The sequence below is a fragment of the Eretmochelys imbricata genome, chromosome 1 (assembly GCF_965152235.1).
Source record: "Eretmochelys imbricata isolate rEreImb1 chromosome 1, rEreImb1.hap1, whole genome shotgun sequence".
Classification (NCBI taxonomy): Eukaryota; Metazoa; Chordata; order Testudines; family Cheloniidae; genus Eretmochelys; species Eretmochelys imbricata.
In genome coordinates, this window is record NC_135572.1 from 202,361,002 (window position 1) to 202,377,084 (window position 16,083).

Genomic DNA, 16,083 nt, shown 5'->3' on the forward strand with positions numbered 1-16,083 from the left:
AGCCATATACTGCTAAATAGTATTTCTCCACACTGCTCCATCAAGGACCCAGTGACCATCTGTATCCCAAAGATCCAAAGAACCTGCCTTAATTCACTCTCAGATCTATTAAAATTTGGAAAGAAAATGTCTAATGCATTCGAAGCAAAATTCTCCTGATTATTATTTTATAATATACAGGGAATTACAAAAGGGCTTTTAGATTCAGTGTTCATACATTTCAAAGTCTTTCCCCCCAACCCATCCTCTCCGCCCCCCACAAAATGTTATGTCATTGGTACCACTAAATCTACTAGTACCTTAAACCTAGGTCATAGGCTCAGAGTTACAGTGATGACCATGGTGGCCAGGATACTGCTTGTGGTAGGAAGTTAAGAACTATGAGCAGAACATTTTAAACCCAACTCACTGGCCACAGTCTGCAGTTAATGCACAGTATTTAACAACACAATGGCATGCCCCTGCCAGTAATGTAAAAACGCAATGGATTAGTGCCAGAATGGCACAATCTGCCTCACTGACTCATGCCTGGCATTCCATTCCTGGAAGGGGTATTATGTACCCGCAGTATGCTGTACCCTTCAGCTAGTCTCCAAAGTAAATTCATTAGTGTTGAAAGGGGGTGAAAACCCCCTTATGTAACAGTTAAAACACTGAAACACTTTGTGCTATAAAACAAAGATATCACTTGGGAAGAATTCATAAACTTCTGGATTTCATTACCAAACTTACATTTTGATCTTAAATGAGAAAACAGATTGACTTTGCTTTGTAGTATTTCACAACCTTTTATTGCCCAACTAAAATCCCTTTTCCCCTATCATCTTTAAGATTTTGTTTTGTTTCTTTATTATTTTTAAACTCGGAGCATCTGAATCTTTTACACTGTCTGGTCATTCACTTGCCTGTTATTCATGCACTGAAATCCCAAGTATTAATTGTTCTCTCGAGTACATTGACAAAGCAGCTTCTAAATAAGAATAGACCAGAATGGATGTAGACTCTGACATGCATTTATGGACTAATGGGGCTCTTAGAGACAGCCTCATCTCTCGTTCGAAAACATAAGATATGCTATTTTGACTGTTTCCTAGCACAAGAGGGAACACACATACACACACACAGAAGAATTATGCATTTCTGATCACATCCAATGTCCTCAGGCAGATGACTCCTGTTGTGATGTCACCAGAAACTTTCTCTTTCTTTTGATTTTTCTTATAACAAAGGACAAAAATGTCCTATGACATCACAAAGGAGAATGAATTATATTTCTGATGCTATCAGGAATTTTCTGCTACTTTCCATTATCCCTGCACCAAAGTGCAGGAATCCTTGGTGACAGGATGACAGGAAATGTATGTCAATTGGGACAAAGCTACACACCATTCCTAATAAAATTCGAAACAGCCAGTGGAAAGAATTGGCAATTTGGGGTCTGACATAAAACCTGGTAAAGATCCAGCACAACTTCCTTTAAAAAAATAAATAAATGTCATTTAAACTTGTAAATCCCATCCAAGGGCACTCTGACCTTTATCCATGTCCAGTTACTGTGCTAACACTTTTATTGTGTGCACTGTTTCAGAGAAATACTGACAAAAGGTACCGGAAAAGCTTTTACTTACAGGAATGCAGTGCAGCTTAATCTTTTTGTTTTTAAGGTGCAGTGATTTCAGCATCTAAAATGTAACTTCAGGCAGTCTGAAAAGAAACAGGTTAAAATCTCTTTCAGTTATAATTGGTATTTCAGATTTAATTAAAAATTAAACTTTCATAATGTTTCACCATCCAAAGCAATGCATTATCAGTCAAGCGTGGCCTTTTTTTTTTTTTTGGGTTAAAAAAGGCTCTTCCCAGAGTAGTCTGTAATGAAGAAGGGGGGGGGGAAGCAATTCACAAAAGCAAAATATGCCTCTGCATTAAAGGATCTCAGAATTACATGGAAAGAAACCTCCTGCCCCTTAATTTTAACAATCTACCTTCTAAAAGGAAAACCAGGCATAACAATTAAAAATGACAGAAAGACAACATCACATACCGATGAGTGCGGAAAAAATGTTAATCTCAGCCAAATAAGGAAACTGTTAGGACCAGAATGTACAAACTGAAAGAGAAAATATGATTTTAAATAATGTTAGCCAAATAGATTTTTAAAATCCGTTCGACAACACGTAGTACTGTCAGACAATTGCACAGAAGGGAAAAGAAAGACAGGCAAATTTAGAAAGAAGAAATGCGTTGTGCAAGGTGTAAAAAGTACAGGGCTTCTATAGCCTTTTGCTAAAGGATACAAAATAGCTGATTTGGTTGTGAAGTTTTTTTATCTTGTAAAATCAATGCCCTTTTACTGTGAAAAACAGTAGATTACGAACTGATAGCTATAAACATTCATACCACTTGAACAGATGAAAAATCAAAAACAATTTTTATTTTTCAAATAACAGTTGGAATGACATTAAAAACTCCAAGGGTTACACCATTAGTCTGAGTATAAATGTTATAGGAGCATTTAAAAATCCATGGTTTTAATTCTATCCAAATGTAAAACCTCTGAAAACAGGAAAAAAGGGAAAACCCAGATATCCAAATGAGAAAATTAATACATTACAACAATTTGACATTAAGCTGCCAGGGTTTGGGACTCATAGTAACAAAAATTCATTTTTATATAGGTAATGTTTTAATAAGAGGAAATAAAAACAAACAAGTACATATCTTGGTTAAAATATTTTATTTTGAAAATATGGCAGTGAAACTTTTAGAATGTACAAATTCACAGTCAAACCCGTCCCCTTTATTAGCAAAATACAGAGAAAGTCCCAGGCTACAAACTTTGGATCTGAATCCAGATTCATATTTTGAACACCCCAGAGTTTTGGGGTTATTCAAATGTGGAGTTTTAGTTCAGGCCTGTCTTTAATAGAACATATGGATTTCTAGACACCATTAACACTGCTTTTAGAGCAGCTAGTCCTTGAACCCACAAGGGGAGAGGCAATTTTTGATTTAGTCCTAAGTTGAGCACAGGATCTGGTCCAAGAAGGCAATATAGCTGAATGGCTAAGTAACAGCAACCATAATGTAATTTAATTTAATATCCTTGTAGGGGGGAAGATAGATCCCCTCTTCTGTGTAGTTGAAGGTAAGCTAGTTAAATGGAAATTAAAGGGAACAGTCACATGAGTGAAATACCTGCAAGGTGCATGGAAACCATCTAGAAACACCATAATAGAGGCTCCAACTAAATGTATATAACAAATAAAAAAAACTGTCAGAGGACCAAAAAAATGCCACCATGGATAAACAACAAAGTAAAAGAAGCAGATAGAGGCAAAAAGACATAATTTGAAAATTGGAAGTCAAATCCTACTAAGGAAAACAGAAAGGAGCATAAACTCTGAAAGGTCAAGTATAATTAGGCATGCCACAAAAGAATTTGAAAAGCAAGTAGCAAAGGACTCAAATAATAACAGCAAAATTGTTTTAAGTACATCAGAAGCAGGAACCTGCCAAACAATCAGTGAGGCACTAGCCAATCAAGGTGCTAAAGGAGCACTCAAGGAAGACAAGGCTATTGCAGAGAAGCTAAATGAATTCTTTCCATCAGTCTTTACTGCAGAGGATGAGAGGGAGAATATTGTTAGGTGACAATAAGAAGTCACCAGGACCAGATTGTATTCACCCAAGAGTTCTGAAGGAACTCAAATATGAAATTGCAGAAGTACTAATTGTGGTATGTAACCTCTCGCTTAAAACAGCTTCTGTACCTGATGACTGAAGCATAGCTGACGTAATGGCAAAGTTTGCAGAACGTCTGGAAAAGAGATGACTAAAGGGGGATACAACAGAGGACTATAATAAAGTCATGAATGGTGTACAGAAAGGGAAAAGGGAAGTGTTATTTATCCCTTCACATAACACAAGAGCCAGGGGTCACCCAATGAAATTAATAGGCAGCAGGTTTAAAACAAACATAAGGAAGTACTTCTTTACCCAATGTACAGTCAACCTGTGGAGCTCGTTGCCAGATAATGTGAAGGCCAGAAGTAAAACTGGGGTAAAAAAAAAATTAGATACTGTCATCTATCAGTGGCTATTAGTCAAGATGGTCAGGGATGCAATCCCATCTTCTGGGTGTCCCTAAACCTCCAACTGCCAGAAGCTGGGACTGGAAGATGGGGGATGGATGACTCGAAAATTACTCTATTCTATTCATTCCCTCTGAAGCATCTGGCACTGGTCACTATCAGAAGAAAGGATTCTGGGCTAGATGGACCACGGGTCTGACCTAGGATGGGCATTCTTATGTTCTCATGGATCTCTCCAGTCCTCATTATTACAAAACAGGAAAGAGAGACGGATTCTCTCTCTCTCTCTTGGGATTGTGGGAGCTTCTGAGAGTGAGGCTGAGTTTGTTATGTGCTCTATGCACTAGCCAGGTTTCTGTTAGGCTGTGTATGGTTTGGTTTGTTACTTGCTGTTTCTTTACCTTAGGGGTGTTATTGGTCCCCCATTTCCTTTTCCTTGCAGGAGTTGGTGGGGTTCTCCGCCTCAGAGGGGTTTAGCAGTTTAATCCACAAGCATGGGATTCAGTGTATACTTCCTGTCTCCTACACTGTGCAGGATGTGTTGCTGAGTGTAGTTAAGATTATTGCCTGTGCTAATATAAAATCTGCCTCTTGAATGAGCAAATCTACAGTAATTTTCCTGGCCCAAGAGTAGATCGTTTAGTAAAGGAGAGACTCTGAGTCAAGGAGGCTTTTATTCAAATTTTTCCCTGGTTTACTCCTGCTACTAAAGTACCAATGTCCTCCCTTCCTTCACAGTGAGACACCAGTGTCTGATCTCTCTTGATGTGAAGGTATTTCCTGCTCTTAGGATGATTCCATTAGTGTGCAAGAACCCAAATGTGGGGCATGTTATGTCGTTACAGTACCAGATTCGTTTGGTTCTAAATACCCCTGAACAGCCCTTGAATTACGTTTTAAAGCATCACATAGATGGCATAGATTTTACAGTATTCGTTACCTCTGAAAATGTGAAATGTTTCCTATGTGGTGACCCTGATCTTGCCCATGCACTGCTGGCTTGGGGGACCCTGGTAAGAATGTGGGATCCCAGGATAGTGGGGGAGGTTGGGACATCAAGGGGCATCTGCACTGCCAGATTCTGTCTCCCTCCACCATCGCCATATGTGTCTGCTATCCTCTAGAGAAAAGCCTCCCCACCACAGGTGCCCTCTATCGTGACCCCACCACTTGTACCTGGACAAAAGCGAGTCCTGGAGTTTGCGGTGCACCTCCCTGCAGAGGAAGCAGAGAGAGGTTCTAGAGATGGGGGTGAAGAACAGACCGATGAGATGGATTTATGCAGCACTGTTTCTAAAGGACTAAGACTTCGGCGGCCTCTGAGCTGCTGGCAGTGGCTGAGGATGGAGCTGTGTGCCCTGCGAAGGAGACTAGTGTTGTGTTGGGTGACAGCTCCATGCCTGGTGTTTCCAGTGGGATACTGTCCTCTTCTGGCATGGTGAGTCCTCAAACCCCAATCCTGTATGCTGCAGGGATGATGCTGAGTCCCAGCTCACTGCCTACCCCCCTTGAGAATATAGATATGCTGGCTGCCCACACTGAATCTTTCTCCCTTGTGAATTATGAGAATGTGACAATAGTGGCTCAATGTTCTTCTGACCCGGTGGAGTCTTAGGGAGATGAAGAGGATGATGACAATCTCTCTAACTCCTCACTGGGTCCTGATGTGCCAGCCAGTCAGCTAGATAGGAAGGGGGGGTATGGTGTGAAGGAGATTAATGACGTTTTTGGATAGCTCTAAAAAGGAAGTGGGGAGTTGATTTACAGCACTTTATTCCTTCAGCTGCCCTTGTCTTGAGAGATAACTCAGTTGGTTGTCAGAAACATTTCTGTTTCAAAAAGTTGTTGAGCAAGGTGAGGAAGTGTGTGTGGCGATTGTTCAAGATACACCGCCATCACCGTGACTTGTTTTGTTCACAGTATTTCCACTTTCCATTATCTCCCTCTGCTGCTTGGCTCTCTTTCTAGTCTCTGTGGTGCTGCTCACCTTTGGCTCTCAATATTAATGGCTGCCAGGAGAGACACACTCAGACCTTGATAATCAGGGGATCTGGTTAAAGGAATGGGAAGGGGAAGCTTTCTTGAGCCATAGATCCAATGTCACAGCTCGGGGAGCTGTTTTCTTTTCCAGGGATGCAGGGACACAGATCTTCTCTGTGAAGGAGATTGTGCAGGGCCAGCTCCTCCAGGTGGAGACACGTATTGACACTACTCTTTTTAATCTTCTTACTGTGTATGCTCCTATTCTGGGGCGAGATCGTGTCTCCTTTCTGTAGACTCTTGTCCATGCCATGCTTGGCTGTGACCCTGATAGTAATACTGTCCTGGGAAGGGATTTCAGTTGCACTGTAGATTATGTTTTAGACAAGAACCAGGAGGAACTACGCCCTCAGTTAGCCAGGGAACTGTGTTGTCTCCTGCAAACCTTTGGGCTAGCAGATGTTTGGAGGTACTCTCATCCCAGTATTAGGTAGTACTCTTGGCTGAAGGCTGCTCCCAAGCAGGTCTCCAGGGCTGGACTGGATCACTTTTATACCAGGAAGGCCAGTGTGGTCTTCCCTGTCTCTGATCATCATTATGCTTCTGTCAATGTGTCTCTCCTTCTTCCTTCCTGTGGTGCCCACTGGTGCTTTAATACCAAATTATTACAGGACTTGAACTTCGCTGAGATGTTTGCTGTGTTTTGGGAACATTGGCGGCAGCATAAGCCTCTATATGAAACAGTGGTGGGACAGTGTATTAGACAGTGGAGAGATGTCTGAAAGATCCAGATCCAACTGTTCTGCCATAAGTGTATCCAGGCTGCCACGCAGTCCTTGCATTTGGCCAGGAGTATCCTGGAACGAGACATCTTGGACCCTCATGGCAACCTTGATTTGGGAAACCCAGTGCAGATTCACCAAACCTTAACTAAGAAGTACCAGCTCCTAAGATGTTTGGTGGAAGAGATGGGCAGGGAGCTCTGATTCAGGTCCATTATACTCTGCTGCATGCTATTGGCACTCCCACAATGTTCTTTTTCGGGTTGGAAAAAAAGTCTATGGACCATCAGCAGATTTTTTCCCTACAACTGTCGGATGGTCACCTGATGGCTGACGCTGCTGAGATCCATAACACAGCAGGTTCTTTTTATAATACTCTGTGATGTGCTGGCAATGGAGGAGCTGCACCAAGAGTTACCCCATCTGAATGGTGAGGAACAGCAGTGTCTGGAAGCCCCTTTCTGAAGACACTTGCCAATGCCAGGTCCTGCAGACCTTTGGGCTAGTAGATGTTTGGAGGTTCTCTCACCCGCTGTTAGACCGTACTCTTGACTGAAGGCTACTCCCTCCCAGGTCTCAGGGACTAGATTGGATCACTTGTGTACCATGACAGCCAGTGTGAATGTATGTTCGGTTGTCCATGTCTCCCACTCAGTTGTCAGATCATCATTATGTCTCTGGCAGTGTGCTTCTTCCTTTTCCTGCCTGTGCTTCCTACTGGTGCTTTAATACTGAATTATTACAGCACTTGAATTTCACCCAGATGTTTGCTGTATTCCAGGAGTGTTGGTGGCAGCATAAGCCCCTATATAAGTCCTTGAGACAGCGGTGGGATGTCAGAAAGATCCAGAACCAATTGTTCTGCCATCAGTATACCCAGGCTCCCACACAGTCCTTGCATCGGGCTATGAATGCCCTGGAACGAGAAATCTTGGGCCTTCATGGCAACCTTGATACGGGAAACCCGAAGCAGATTCACCAAACCATAACTGAGAAGTACCAGCTTCTGAGGTGCTTCTTGGAAATGAATGTGCAAGGAGTCCTGATTTGGCTCATTTTACTCAGCTGCATGAAACTGACACTCCCACACGATTGTTTTTCGAGTTGGAGAAAAAGTCTGCAGACCGTTGGCAGATTTTTTGCCTGCGGCTGCCGGAAACTCATCTGACAGCTGACCCTATTGAGATCCAGAAAGCAGCTGTTATTTTTTACAAGACTCTGTACTCACCTGAAGCCTGTGGTGTGCTGGCAATGGAGGAGCTCGAGCAAGAGTTGCCCTATTTGACTGGTGAGGAACAGCGGTGTCTGGATGCCTCTCTGTCGCTGCAGGAGGTTTCTGTTGCAGTACACCAGCTCTCTACAAGCAATGCCTCAGGTACTGATGGTCTGCCATCTGAATTTTACAAGCATTTCTAGCATCTTCTCTGTTCTGACTTTTTTCTAGTGGTGCTGCAATGTACCCAGGAGAAAGAGCTGCCCCTCAGTTGCCTCAGAGCAGTGATACCCTGCTGCACAAAAAAGGGACCTCTGTGATAGAACTGGGGACCTATTTCCCTTCTCTTATCTGATTAAAAGATTTTATCCAGGACCTTACCCAATTGTCTGGAGGATTGTCTGGGTTCTTTGACACACCTTCATCAAGCATATTGTATTCTTAACTGCTGTATTTTTGGATAATTTGTTTTTAATTTGTTGTTTAATTTGATGTTTTTACTGTTAGCAAACTTGTAATCTGGATGTGGGGCTTGTTTCAATGAACCAGGAGAAGGCCTTTGATAGAGTTAACCATAGTTATCTTTTAAAAATGTCAGAAGCTTTGAGGACTGGGCCAGTGTTCTCTTCATACATTTCTTTACTGTATCATAACATTTTTAGTTTCCTAAAGATTAATTAGCAACTGCTTCCCAGTTTGCAAAGGCATTTGTCAGAGGTATCATCTGTCTGGGATGCTGTGTGCTCTTCATGGGCGGTGGGTGAATCCCTGCTTTGGGGAGGCTAGCCCACTGGCCCCGCTCCTTCCACCCAAGGCTCTGCCCCCAGCACACTGGAACCCTGAACCCCCACAACAGGAGAAGCCCTGAGGGCCCCCCCACAACCAGAGGAGCCCCGGCCCGCCTGCCCCAGCCACACTGGGCTGAGCCGCCAGCCCCCTGACCCACCGCCCTCCCTTTTGCCAGGCCAGCCCCAGCACTGGGCTGAGCTGCTGAACTGCCAGCCCCCCCTGCCTCTGAAGGCCCATCCCCGTGCAAATTGCTGGCCCCCGCCTCCAGAGCCTGGCCAAGCCACCGGCCCCCCAAGGGCCAGGCTGGCTCCAGAGCCGGGCCAGTCCCGCGAGCGCCGGATGCCCCGGCTGAGCTGCCGGACCCAATGCCCAGCTGAGCCTCCTCCCTCTACTGCCCATGCCACTGACTCTCCACGTCACTCCTCGCTCCCCCAACACTGAGGAGGAGGGATGGTGTGAGCAGTGGGGACTTCTGGAGGGGAGGTGGAGTGGAGGAGACATGGCAGGCAGGCAGCAGCAGCAGTAGCTGGCGGTGGGGCCTGGGAGAAGGGGCAGGACCACCGCAGTCCAGGTGTTCCATGGCGGTGGGCAGCAGCACCAGGGAAGACTAAGCCTTCCTTGGCCTATTATACCACCATCCATGGTGCTCTTAGTTTGGAGCAGTTTCTGCACCTCCCCAAAAGCCATCTGACTGGCTTTTCTGTGCCAAGAGTGCCAGATCCTTTCCCCATTCGTCTGTCAGCCTGATGATATCTCAGTTTTGATCATATGTCACAGTGACACGCAGGCACTTTGTGCTTGTTTACAAGTGCATGATGTGGCAAATGGCCAATGTTATTTTGGTGGGTCCCACGCTTTTCCTTGGTGTGGTGGATCAGGGTGCCACCCCTGCCCCTATTCTTGGGCTTCGCAAGTGCCTTGGAGGGGGAGAGAAGGGGAGCGGGGAAGGGACCCAGGTTCACCCCCTACTCCGGTCCCAGCTCCTTCAGCTTCACAGGCTTCTTACCCTCTTTCCCCCTGGGCAGGGTTTCTCTCCATCCTTTGTGCTGGGGGAGTCCCACTGCCCTGCTTGGGCAGGGTCTCTATTCCCTCGATACTCCAATCCTCTGGTCAACACCAGTACACCTCCAAACTACAGTCAGCTCTTTCCCTCCCCCATCTGGGGGTTTTTATTAGGTCTGGGGTGGGGCCTTAATTGGCTTTAGTTGTTCTAATTAACCTGTAGTAACCTCTCCTTAGTCTACAGGGATTAAGGCTCTGATCATCCTGGGGTTTATATATCTCACATCGATCACTCTCCTGCTTTCTTCTAGCCCTGCTGTATCACAGTGAACAGGCATCTGCTTACATGAACTGGGCTAAAAGCAATTTGATCTTACTGGGCTCTTGGCAGTGCAGCAGTCCCGCTTTGTTGCCCCAACAATTGCATAGGGGCAGCTCTGGGATTTACATGTTGGGGGACCTTTTTGGATCTGAACAATATATATTAAGGAACTAGGAGGGGGCTGAAGAGATGGTGCAAGGGCACCTGAGAAAGGACAGTGGCTTCTTCCTAGGCTCTCTATTTGGGGATAGGTTTTGATTGCCAACAACCACGTATCCTCAATAATGTGGCACCAGCTAGCATGTCTGGATTCTCCTCCTGGATCAAATTCAGAGGCATATTAATTATATTTTTGGTGAATACGTACCTCTGGTTGTGCCCTGCTTTTCTCTTCCTGCATTACATGAATGGGGTCAGAGACTCACTGATTTAGTCAGCAGGGTTGTAACCTTTCATCTCTGGTCCGTTTAGTGGTTGCTGTACTCTGACTCCCCCCTGGCCTGGAAATCCCTTGCCTTCTCTTTTCTCCATCATACTGGTGGGATGGGCTTTAATTCTCACCTATTTTTGTTGGCAAATGGTCAATTACAGAATCTAGATTTGCTTCTATTCTACAATGATCTTTTTAATGCCTGGTGACTGCTATGAAATCTGCATTTTTCCAGATTATGGTTCTTGGAAGAGCCACTGTTTTTTAGCCCACCTTTTCCAGCTGAAGCTCTCTCCTCCAGGAGCCTGTTTTCTGCATTTATTCAGGCTGGGTTGACCAAGCTGTCCCACTGGTTTGTTCTCAGTTGGTCAAGCTACAAGTTGGCAACAGCATTTGCTGTTCAGAGCAGAATCTGGCGTGTACATTTTTTTGATAAGGTCTTCTCTGAATTCCAGGTGGAACTCGCTCAGAGGACTGCTCAATATTTGCAGAATGTTTTTTCAGGCATGATTCTTCCAGGGGGGAATCCCATGTTCCCCTCACTAGCTGTCTGCTATTCTGAGGATGAGATCCTTGTGCAGCCAGGCAGATTGTTGTCCTGCAAGGGTTTGGTGAATGTTCCTTTTGCAAACATGACCCACAAGCAGGTCTGTGGTATGTGTGTCGAAGTGTGAGGTTATGCTACCACCCTCTCTGATCTCCCTGATATAGTCTTGGAGGATGCCTCTGTCCCTGGATGACTCTGGGTCTTTGGCTTGGAGGATGTTGTACAAACCTCTTCCTAAGTGTCCTGGTGACTTGCAGTGGAGGGTCCCATGTAGCACTGTAGCAACTAATCGTTTGGTGCCCCATATTGCCTCTGAGGTGCCTGCACAGTGCCCCATCTTTTTGGTGTCAGACATGGTTTGTTTCATTTTTTCCTATCTTGCCTCTGTTTAATTCCTCTTTTAGGGTTTTTTTGCAGCAACTTTTCAATGGTTTTCTCCAAGCCCTTGTTTGTTTTCGGAGTGAGATACAGTGCTCGCACTAGACCGTTTTCCTGCCTGACTAAGTTGTTGCTGGTTCAGGCAAAACTAGCCATTTTGAAATCTCACCAGAACAAAGAGGCTAGGGTGGAGTGGTGTGATGTGGTAGGGCTGTTCTGCACACGGATTGTGGCCAGGCTGCAGAGTGATTACACCTTTGATAAATGGACTTGTAATCTGGACACTTTTCAGTTGACAGGGTATGTAAACCAAATTTTGAGTGAACTTGATAATGATGCTACTTTAGTGATTCATGTTTATTGTTCATTTAAGATGTGTTTTGCTGTATTTTATTCATATCTTTTTGTGTATATATTGTAATTTTATAAAATTTTAAAGTAGTTTTTAATGTGATTTTATGTGAATAAAGGTGTTTTCCATGTCATGTCTACCTACCTATCTACGATTCTGGTAAGGCACCTATCAGTGTGCTAATATTACACAAACAAACATTTGTGTATTCTTTTGTATCCACTGTATTCATATAATTTACAAACTCATCCCACCACACGCTCTTGCATGCACATATACAAAGTGCATATGTGAATGTGATCAACAATTTATTCTAAGGAGTAAAAGTATTACTTCAACTCAGTAGACACCAATTCAGTTGACAGAACAACAATTATGATGTCTTTGGCAGAAACAATTAAATGAAAGTAAAGGGAATCCACATATTGGTGTAATACAATGTCATAAGATAAAATTACTAAAGTAATCCATTATCAGTCACAGTTGCCAACTTTCACGTGGTAAATAAGCACCCCGACTTTCACAATAAATCAAAAATCAAGCTAATCCCATTTCTAAACAAGTCCAAAACAAGCCAATCCCTAAGAACCCCAACACTCTATGTGACTAGAATCCCCCTGGTGTGCAGTCTGGGACTGTGGTGGGCCAGCTGTGCACCCCTGACTCTCTCCCCCACTTGCCCCTGCTTGTCTGGAGCTGATCAAGGGGGAAAAAAAAAGGCAACAAGCTACAAGCCAAAAACTAGCCAACAAGCAACTCACAAGCCAATTAAGCCAAAAACAAGCCCAATTTCTGAGTTTTTTTCTATGGGTTTGGCATGTCTGGGATCAGAAAATAACAAATGTGTCACATATCAGTAATAACTGTAATACTTCGCATTGACATCTGTAGATCTCAAAGTGCTTTGTAAACATTAATAATTAAGCCTCAGAACCCCCAGTGAGGTTGCATGTCAATCCCAATTCTACAGACGTAAAAACTGAGGCACAGGAAGGTTAAGTGACTTGCCCCCAGGAATCAGTGGCAGAGCTGGAAATAGAATTCCTGACTCCTTTTGTGCTGTCCTTTGAGTACAAGACTATCCTTTCCTCTCCTGACTGGCATATACACAGCACTAGTGAAGAAAATCAGACAAATAAGGTGAGTCTATCAGAACTAGCTAATGGTGCAGCTGTCAGGTGAGAGATAAAGTATCCTGATCTGAACTTCTAGTTCTTTCTTTTTCCCCCCTTGTAACATTTCTAAGATCACATTGTGGCTTTCTGGCAGAGAAAGGAATGGGGCAGCTGCAGCCAAAAGCTATTCCTTTTGATATATGCAATTGAAAACTGATAAAACAAAAAATATTCACTGAATGTGAAATGTATCCCCACACACAGAGCCAGCAAAAAGAGTACACACACACACACACACACCCCGAAGCCCTATTTTCACAGCTTATGTGGGACTTATGTGGTGCATACGCTTTATGTTGGCCCTCTTTACCACGGTGATTTTCACCCAATATTTGTTTCTTCTGAAAGGGCTCTCCCCTTTCCCAAGTAAATCCAAGCATAGGTTTATCTGTCTTAACACCCCTAAAGGCTGGTCTCAGGGATACACGCATCTTGTTCCATGGTATCTTCCTAGTGTCAGTTTCCATTCTGAAGTCCTCGCCTGTGCCATACTCACCTTTCAGTTAGGAAAGGAGGCAAGAAAATGTAATGTCCAATGTCACTCTGCAAATCAACCAGCAGGGTCTACTCTTGTTGGTGAAAAGGACTCCTTCTCCACAAAGCAGTCCAAGTCCCTGAACTTGTCGTGTGCCTAGAATCCACCAACTCAAGAAACAGGAGCCTCAGCAAGGTTGCATAACAGCCTATTTTATTCATAGCATATTCATTACCATCATGAAGAATTTGGGGAAAATAACCATAGTTAACATAGGAACCTTGACATACAATAAGTGTATCTTAGAAATCCTGATGGTTATTCCAGCTACATGTTGGTAGTGAAACTGAATCAAAATATAAAGAAAACATGGCAAGAGTGGGAATATCATCTTGTACTTTATTCCACTTTCCATCCAAAAATATCCACTAATTTTACAAATACAGACTTTCATACTTTATGCCATAAGTATTATCATCTTAACTGTGCAGATGGGGAAACCAAGGAATAAAAAGGAGAAATGATTTGCACAAGATCAGTCTATGTCAGAGCTGGAAATAGAACCCAGATTCTGTATTTAACCACAAGGCCAGTATTCCTGTTCTCCAGGCAGCATGCTTAGCATTTTTGAGGCAAGGCGGGGTTGTCTTAGGGTACATCTACACTGAACACCATTTGCAGCAGCATGTACAGTATGTGCACAGTAAAAAGCAGGTGTGTCCACACTGTGCTGTGTATCTATACATATCAATGAAAAGCTCGGTCAGGGGGGAGGCAGTGGGGAAAGGCTTCAGCGGGGAGCCTTTCCCCGCTGTCTCTCCACTGCCAGAGCCTTTCCCTGCTGCCAGAGTCTTTCTCTGCAGTGGGGAAAGGCTCTGGCAGCACCTTGAGGTGGAAAATTGCTCCAACATCTTTAAAAATACCAATGTAGAGATGGGATAGCCATTGCTTGGGCGTGTAGAGAGCTGCATAGAGTACATACCCATAGGGTTCAGGTATGTCTTTACTTACCCAAGCAGTGCCTCCCTGTCTACACTGCTATTTATACCTGGGCTAGGAGGTCATGTAGTATACGTACTCTACATGCCACCTAAAGGAGTGTGCAGTGCAGACGTACCATTAGATCTGTGGTGCACATCAAGTCCATATTGAACCCTGGGTAATTAATTACTCAGGTGACTAGCCTGCACATCAAGGAAGTGCACTCAGAAAACAGTTGGTGAGTTTCTGCTCAAGAAAATCCCAGGACTTGGTAGGTGCATTAGTAGATATTAGAACAAGTTTTCACTTTCAATTAAATGTTTTAAATACAAATCTCAGAGGTAAGCATATTTTCCCTCCTGTTTGGTCACTCCTATGCCCTAAGAAGACTGTATGAAGCCCCAGGACTGGGAGAGCAGAGCTGTTGTAGAATGATGTGGGTTTACTGGCATACTTGAATGGTAGAAGCCTAACATCACCTGTCTGTGCTATGTCTGGCTCAAATCAGTAGTCTAAGGCTTCCACTTTCATGAGAACTAAATTCATTCACAAAATAAAAAGAAAATCATTCCGTCAAAGAGCACATTCCCTTCTGCAGCCTGTTCCTCAGCTGTAGGTATCAGGCATACTCACCGTGTGAGTCTGAAAGTGTTTGATTTTCCTTGAACATCTGAATTCAGATGTAGTAAATTAATCAGGATTATTTATATTCCTTGATTGATGATTTTTTAAAATGTTTTTTGAATAGCAATCGGAGATTTATTTAATTTCACAATCAAAACAGTATATCACCTATGATAGCTTTGGGATTCACATATGGACAATTTATAACATCAGTCAATCATTTTCAATCCACTTATTACTACCAATTCTATTGTTACTAGCAAAGGCACTTGATCCCGTGGATCTTTCATGACAGGATCCCTACAACAGCTGCTCATGCTGTGTAATGGATAACCACAGAAGGCCAAATACTGAAAACCTTATTTGCTCCTTACTCAGGTAAAACTTTAGTGATTTCACTGAGAGAGTTCTGTCCAAGAACTGAGTAAAAACCAAGGCCATTGATTTCAGTGAGGCTTCACACATGTACAAAGTTCCACCCACACTGATCTCATTGCAGGACTGGGGCCTAAATAAGGACCAAAGAATATGGCCCAAAATGATTCCCCTCACATTTTGGTTTTGAAGGCATGACCAGAAAACCAGGTAGGGCTGTGGACTGCATGAGTAATCTTGTGCAGTCACTAAGGGTATGTCCACACTCCAATTGCAGGCTGTTATTGCAGATCATGTAGCTATATTTCAGCCTGCTTTAATCAACCTAGTTCACGTACTATAGTAGTGCAGCCACAACAGCACAGGCTCTAGGGCAGGCTAGCCACCTGAGTAATTACCCTGCGTTTCATGAAGGCTTATACAGCCTGCGCTGAAGCCTGCACTGCTGCAGCTGAACTGCTCTGGTACCCCAGCTAGCAAGACGAAAGCTCGTTCAGGTATGGCTACACATGCTGCAATCATACCCCAGGATCGCAGTGTATATACCCCTACTCCCTCTGTGCCTCA

The 16,083-nt window shown here is 43.7% G+C and overlaps 1 protein-coding gene across 8 annotated transcripts in view; it reads right to left on the minus strand.

The window, feature by feature from the left end:
* ZBTB20 (zinc finger and BTB domain containing 20) overlaps nucleotides 1-16,083 on the minus strand; it is a 603,210-nt gene that overhangs the window by 410,415 nt on the left and 176,712 nt on the right. For 7 of the 8 annotated variants that reach the window (XR_013346692.1, XM_077822434.1, XM_077822425.1 and 4 more), the window contains one exon: nucleotides 1,629-1,704. The gene's annotated coding sequence lies outside the window, so the exon portion shown is untranslated. Of the gene's footprint in view, nucleotides 1-1,628; nucleotides 1,705-2,041; nucleotides 2,108-3,996; nucleotides 4,056-5,267; nucleotides 5,283-16,083 lie in introns of those variants that run through there. The other variant, XM_077822442.1, reaches the window with a different exon arrangement.